We start from the raw sequence: 7,368 nt of genomic DNA, 5'->3' as shown, positions 1-7,368 counted from the left end.
AGTTTCCTTTCTCTCTCCCATAATGGACCTGGTCATTCTACAGCAATAGGAATCTTGCTATGCCCAATAAGTGGTATTTGGCTTTTGCTCAAATGGCTGCTGCAGCTCCTGTCATTACAACTGCATTCCAGCTACCAGGAAACAGAGAAGGAGAAGAAGAAAGAAGAGGAGAAAAGGAGGAGGAGGAAAAAAAAGAGGAGAGGGAGGCGGAGGAGGAAGAAAAGGAGGAGGAGAAAGACAATTTTCCATTCTCTTTAAAAGGTACAATCCAGAAGTTGCAAATATTACTTCTGCTCATCTCTCATTGACCATAACAAAGTCACTGAATTGCTCCTCGGTGAAAGGCAGGCGGGAAATGTAGTCTTTGGCAAGGTGGCCGTAGACTGTGACAAAGGCTGGGTTTGAGTGCTAAAGATCAAGCAGACAGCAAGCAATCCCTGTTGTATCCTCCTATTCCAGTCTGGATAAGCTGGGCCCCACTGTGAGGACATGCAGCTTCCAAGTCTCAGTGGTTCAGCACTTCAAAGACCTGTTTCTTGTTTACCTCTAACATGGGTTGGCAGGGAACTCTGTCTGGCACTGCGCCCTCCCCTTTCCCCACCCCCACCCTGGCTAATGATGCTCCACCTTGCTGCAGGGCAGGGCATGCGTTGCAAATTGAACTCTGGTTCTCCAAGGCTTCTGCCTGGAAGGGACACACATCAGCTCTGTTCACATTCCATGGGTCAAAGTGAACTGTGCTCATGGTAACCCTGGGTGGGGTGGGGGAGGGTAAGGGGTCCTGCTCAAAGCATTTGAAAGAGGCTCCATGGCCCCATCTATGATGATGGACTTCTGTTTTGCTCTTCTTTGATTCTCCCCACTCCACCATCAACTGCAGCTTTAGATGGTGTTATATGGGAGGACAGACACTGGGCTGTTAGCAAGTAGGAGAGCCAAGCAAAAAAGTGAAGAGAAAAAACATCCCAAACTGTAGTTATGTTTATCATTGCAACTTGAATTTCTGCAAGATTATGCAGATTGTAGCTTTATGCATAGACTTAATGAAACTACAAAAGAAAGAAATGCATAAAACATAAATTTATTTTCCAAACTGTGATGGTTCCTCTTGATTGTTAACCTGATTGGGTTGAGAGAAGCCTAGGAGATCAGTAAGAGTACAGCTCTGAGGCACCTGCACATCCATGTTTATTGCGGCACTATTCACAATAGCCAAGTTATGGAAACAGCCAAGATGCCCCACCACTGACAAATGGATTAAGAAAATGTGGTATCTATACACAATGGAATTTTATGCAGCCATGAAGAAGAATGAAATGTTATCATTCGCTGGTAAATGGATGGAATTGGAGAACATCATTCTGAGTGAGGTTAGCCTGGCTCAAAAAACCAAAAATCGTATGTTCTCCCTCATATGTGGACATTAGATCAAGGGCAAACACAACAAGGGGATTGGACTATGAGCACATGATGAAAGCGAGAGCACACAAGGGAGGGGTGAGGATAGGTAAGACACCTAAAAAACTAACTAGCATTTGTTGCCCTTAACGCAGAGAAACTAAAGCAGATACCTTAAAGCAACTGAGGCCAATAGGAAAAGGGGAACAGGTACTAGAGAAAAGGTTAGATCAAAAAGAATTAACCTAGAAGGTAACACCCACGCACAGGAAATCAATGTGAGTCAATGCCCTATATAGCTATCCTTATCTCAACCAGCAAAACCCCTTGTTCCTTCCTATTATTGCTTATACTCTCTCTACAACAAAATTAGAGATAAGGGCAAAATAGTTTCTGCTGGGTATTGAGGAGGGGGAGTGGGAGGGGGTGGAGTGGGTGGTAAGGGAGGGGGTGGGGGCAGGGGGGAGAAATGAACCAAGCCTTGTATGCACATATGAATAATAAAAGAAAAATGAAAAAAAAAAAAAGAGTACAGCTCTGAGTGTGTCTGTGAGGGGTTTTCAGGGACCATTAGCTCACAGGGCTGTGACCTAATCAATGGCTTAATCCATTGAGGGATTCAAAATTTGAGTAGACTACAAGCTGGTGGTGGAACTGTGGAAGGTGGGGCCTATTTGGAGGAGATAGGTCACTGGGGAGGTGCCTTCAAATGGAATGTCTTGGCCTTGGCCACTTCCTGTTCCTTCTGTTTGCTTCTTGGCTGCCATGAGGTGAACAGCCTTCCTCCACCATTGTGTCAATCAAACTTTTGTCACTGCGACAACACCTGAGAGAAACAGTTTAAAGGAGGCAAGATTTATTTCAGCTCAGAGGTTTCAGTTCATGGTTGCATGGCCCCCATTGCTGTGGGCCTGTGGTGAGATAGAACATTATGGTGCAAAGGCATGAAGGAACAAAGTTGTTCACCTCATCATGGCTAGAAAGCAGAGAGTGAGAGAGCCAGAGAGAGAGAGACACACACACACAGCCCTATACACCTGGGACAAGTTACTACCCCCAAGGATATGCCCCAACACCTACTTCCTGAAGTTTCCAGTGCCTTCCAAATAGCTCCAACAGCTGGGCACCAGGTGTTCCCACATGAACCAGTGGGGATTCATGTTCCAACTGTATCAGCCATGTACCTAACAGCAATGCAGCCAGCTGACTGTGGACCAAAGTTCTGAAACCATGAACCAAAAATCAGTCTGTCCTCCTTTAAAGTGTTTTTTTCAGGCATTTGTTGCATCAGTGAAGGTACGACTAACATACCAAACTCAGTATAGTAATAATAATAAAAAACGTCATTATTTTGCTATAGACAGTTGTGTCCCCTCTCCCCATCACCCCCAAATTCACATATTGAAGTCCTAATCCCCCATGTGATGGTGTTTGGGATGTAATTAAGGCTAGATGAAGTTGTGAAGATGGGGCCCTCCTGATGGGATTAGTGCTCTTATGAAAAGATAGTTTGCTTACTTTTTCTTTTTCCACCTGTGAGGCTAGAAAGCGAAGGCAACCATCTGCAGGCCAGGAAGAGGGCCCTGGCCAGAGCCTGGCCATACTGGTACCATGGTCTTACGAGTTCCAACCTGCAGAACTGTGAGAAAAGAAATTTCTTTGTTTAAGCCACCTAGTCTATGGTATTTTTAATGGCAGCCTGGATAGACTAAGACACATATCAACTATGAAGTTTTAAGTTTAGGTACACATAACAGAAAGCCTAAAAGAATAACAAACATGACAAAGTGATTTTTTTTTTTCTCCCACTTAAATCTGGAGTTAGGCTGCCTGGAGTTTGAATGGTTTCCATTTCCAAGCTTACTTCACAGTCCAATACAACTGCAGGATTCCCAACCATCACATCTGAAATCTAGACAGCAATTAATAAGGTGGGGAAAGGCAGAAAGAATCACCTCCCAGCTGAATCAGTTCCTTTAAAGAGGTCTTTCCAGAAATCCCTCTCAACACTTCTGCTATGTCACAAGGTCCCCTGGTCACAACTAGCGGCAAAGGAGGTTGGGAAATATAATCTTTTAGCTGACTGGACACATTGCTACCCTAAATAAAGTACACTCTGCTTTTAAGGAAAAATGCAGAGGGGATAGTTTTTTCAGCTGCTGCCAGCCCCTGCCTTCCAGTGTGCTTTCTGGATTGTTTAGGCTGAACTGCTGCGCATGGTATGGGAGCCGGGAAGTTCAGAGTGGGAGGGAAACATCAGCTAGGTGGAGCTGAATTCCAACTCCAGGAAAAAATTACAAAAAAATAGGCGGTCTTCACTGAAGATCTCCTAAAGACCCAATTGAGTGCTATCCCTACAACTCTACTGTAAAAATGCCTTCAAAACCAGGTTGGCTTATTCACCTCCTGCCCACGCACATCTCAAAACCTCAGCTTCCTCAAATGTCCTTTTTTTGGTGGTACTGGGGTTTGGACTCAGGGCCTATGTATGCTAGGCAGGCACTCTAGCACTTGAGTCACTCTACCAGCACTTTTTTTCTGTATTGGCATTTTTCGAGATAGGGTCTCGAGAACTACTTGCCTGGGCTGGCTTCAAACTGCAAACCTCCTGATCTCTGCCTCCTGAGTAGCTAGGATCATAGGCGTGAGCCACTGGTGCCTGGTCCTCCCAAACGTCTTGTTACCTCAAAGTCTGCTCTTCCGTCTGAACATACCTGTTTATGCCACTTCCCCAGCCATTTAGCCATATAGGGAGGTCCAGTGCCAAGCAGTCAAATGAACAAAACCAAACCAAAAGTTCCACTTTTTAGAAGGGGAAGAGAGGAAGCATAAAGAATATTTCCATTTTAACTATTTTCATTCCTGATCAAGGTCATCTGAAGGCTGGAGATGGCTCAGAATAGGGGGATCCCCTGTTTCCTCTCAAATCCCAGGGAAGAGTGTGGCTTCCTTGAGGCCAGAGGTGATGTCTGTCCATCTTTGTGTGTATAGATCTCAGCTTGGAGGTACCTCATAGGACAGACGAATAAATAAGGAACAAATGAGAGCACAGGCTAAGGCTCTGTCTTCTCTAATTGTGGCTGTTTGTGTCCAGAACTTAAAAATGTCTCCCATGTATCAAGGCCACTTTGATAGGAATGAAACTGGATGTGGGAACACAAGTTGCTGTGATAGACAAGAACCAGAGGGGATGGATTAGAGAAAACATGGTAGAAAGGAGCAGCCTTTTTCCAGGGCCACCTGCCTCAGATGACCCATTTCCTGCCACCTCTTTCCCTCCCTCCCTCCTTTGCCCTAATTCTACATGTTTGGCTACTTAGAAGGCTACTCCTCTCCCACCCCCCATGACTTGGCAATGATCCAGGATGTGAAGTGACAATGCAGCAGTTTGTCATTCCCCCTCAACACTTCATGGTGCCTGTCACACTCACAGGTTCTGATTGTTACTGTTTTAGTGTTAGTGGTTTCTAGTGTCTGTATAAAATATGTAGAAGATGGAGTCGCTGTTGGTCCTTAGAGAAGTTTCTGTCGTGGGGGAGGGAACTGTCAAATGCAGAAGTGTAATACATGGGAGAAGTAAAGGTGTTTGAATAACATACAAGGGGACACTTACCCAATCTTGGTGGCATGAGAAGGGCTTTCTAGAAGTGGAGTCTAAGGCTAAATGACAAAACCTGCAACAACAGTTGGCTTACCTGTCATGTAAGAGTCCAGCAGTCCAAACTCCAATTTTGTTCTGTTACCAAGTGTGCTCTCTATTCTCATGGTTGCCTCATGGTTCAACATAACTACTCTACACTAAACCTTTGGACTGGAGGCGTGGCTCAAATGGCAGAGTCTGCTTTGCAAGTGAGAAGCTCTGAGTTCAAACCCCAGTCTACCAAAAAAAAAGACTACTCTAGCTTTAGCTAGAGTACCTTCCAATACGGTAACCTTCCAATACGGTAACCTTCCAATACGGTACTGAAGCTGGAGTTTTGGACCCAAGACTCAAACTCCTGGGCTTCAACATGTCAGGTCCAGCCTCTAACCCCTATATACCAAGTAAAAAGGCTTGGGGAAGGGCAGAGAAAGATTTATTACATGGCCTGGGAAGAGCAAAATAATCTTCAGCCATCTTCCGGATACAGACATGAACTTCAGCTTTAAATAGACAAAGAATCAGGATAGTATACAAATTGAACAGTCCCAATCACAGATGTGTTCCAGTCATCTAGAGAGGCCTGGTTGGCCATTACCTCAGTCTTTGTTCTTCCAGGATTCTGGAGAGGTTGCTATGGCTGTTATCACTTGAGGGGAGTGATCTGGTTCCCAAGACAGGATTATTCCTGCTCCAGGGTGCAGCCTCATCATTACAGGTAATTGTCCTCATTTGGAGGGGTGGTTTGTCCAGCAAGGCTCTGCTGGAATAGTTTCAGTCCCTTGTTCTAAAGGTATTATTAATCATTCCTGTCGTTCTTTGATTCCAAGGTGGCTTCAGGAGAGAATGGCTCGAGTAAAGGACAGCAGGTACAAAATGGAGATAAAAACACCAAGCTCTTCTTCTGTTTTTAGTTAGTTCATGGGCCCAAGTAAGGAGTCAGTGTTTTTCAACAAAAGCAATTTAAGCACCAGTGAGTGAAAGGGTGGCTGCATATAAATGCAAGCAAATCCACCAATAGTGTTTTCAAATTTTTTTCTTTCAAAAATGATAAATGTGCAGAGTTGAACATCACATGCCACAAAGGGCTTGTGACAGAAAGTTAAGGTCATCTGCCCTGGCCTTCCCTACTCCTGATAAACGGTTTCAAATTAACTTTCTGGCAGCTGCTGTCAATGGTAACCAGCATGACACTATGTTCAAAGTGAAATGTTTGCAAAACCAACAACATGGTCTCCCTGAAGACTCACTAGGCACTCAAGGGTCAGTAGCTGAGTTTTTCTTATTCACTGATCACTTCTAAAGTAGCTGCGCTCTAAGGGGCAGCCACTGATTGGAGAAGGGTGATCACCTGACTCAAAGGGCTTAATCTATAGGTTGTCTCACAGTCTATCCGCTGACAAGGTTGAAGGAATTCTGACCAATAGGGGCAATGATGATTATCTGAACCAATCAGATTCATTCTCTCTAGAATTTGAAACAAATTTTGAGAGAATGGGGTGAAAGCTGATTCGACAGAGAGAAAGAACCAAGAATAGGATTGAGGAGCACAGAGGCCTTGGATGCTGCTGTGCTTGGTGCCACCACAGTCCCTGGACTTTCTCGTGTGTGACCACTAACTCATTTTGCCAGAAGCTGATGGAGTTGGGTTTCTGCCTAGCAATAATGGTCTTAACGTGTAACAAGCTTTTGAATTTTAGGTGGCATGGTTTCTACAGGCTACAAACTCCTCTTCTGGGGTCTCATTTTTACAAAGCAACAACTACAGACGCTGCTGAGAGGCCAAAGGGGACGGCATTCACCTTCAGCCTAGTTGTCCTTTTCCAAGCTGCACAGAGAAGAGGGCACTAGCTTCGGGGCCTGCTACCCGGCCGTGGGCGGGCGAGGATGGATGCGATCTGCTGTGGTGCTTCCCACACAGCATGGACTACACGTGTAGTCTTTGGTCTTGGGCAAAGGGTTACTTTGGGAAAACGACTCAGAGCGGTTTGTAGAGTCCATCAGTCAGGTCCAGACTTACTGGCTCTGCTGTTTGCCAGGGGACACTGTGGTCCGTGGTCACTCCAGAAACCAAACTTAAAAAGATTTGTTTTTTCCGGTGCTGGGGATGAACCCAAGGCTTCGCGCATGTTCTACCACTGAACTACATCCATGGGGCTGGCTTGGGGATTCCGCAGCCTGCGTCTGTCCACGTAGGGCCTCCCTAGGAGATTCCGCGTGTTTTCTTCTGGGTCCTGTCGGCCTCGTTGAGCAGCTTCAGAAGAATCCAGCCAAATAACCGCGGGGACACCCGCGCAGGCGCAGTCGTCCGGGACGCCTGGTGGGTGGGG

The 7,368-nt window shown here is 45.6% G+C and overlaps 1 long non-coding RNA gene across 2 annotated transcripts; it reads right to left on the bottom strand.

Annotated features, from left to right (window-relative positions):
- Positions 1 to 1,853: 1,853 nt before the first annotated feature.
- LOC141422416 (uncharacterized) lies at positions 1,854 to 5,339 on the bottom strand. Of its 2 annotated transcripts, none has more exons than XR_012446956.1 (4): positions 5,094 to 5,339; positions 2,917 to 3,037; positions 2,479 to 2,620; positions 1,854 to 2,224 (listed from the first exon to the last, which is right to left on the bottom strand). It is a non-coding gene; the product is annotated as an uncharacterized lncRNA (long non-coding RNA). The 2 variants fall into 2 exon arrangements; XR_012446957.1 differs by lacking the exon at positions 5,094 to 5,339 and adding an exon at positions 5,012 to 5,051.
- Positions 5,340 to 7,368: the final 2,029 nt, after the last annotated feature.

The sequence above is a fragment of the Castor canadensis genome, chromosome 1 (genome assembly GCF_047511655.1).
Source record: "Castor canadensis chromosome 1, mCasCan1.hap1v2, whole genome shotgun sequence".
NCBI classification, from domain to species: domain Eukaryota; kingdom Metazoa; phylum Chordata; class Mammalia; order Rodentia; family Castoridae; genus Castor; species Castor canadensis.
The sequence above is the reverse complement of the archived record's forward strand: the minus strand, read 5'-3'. Positions and strand labels throughout refer to the sequence as shown.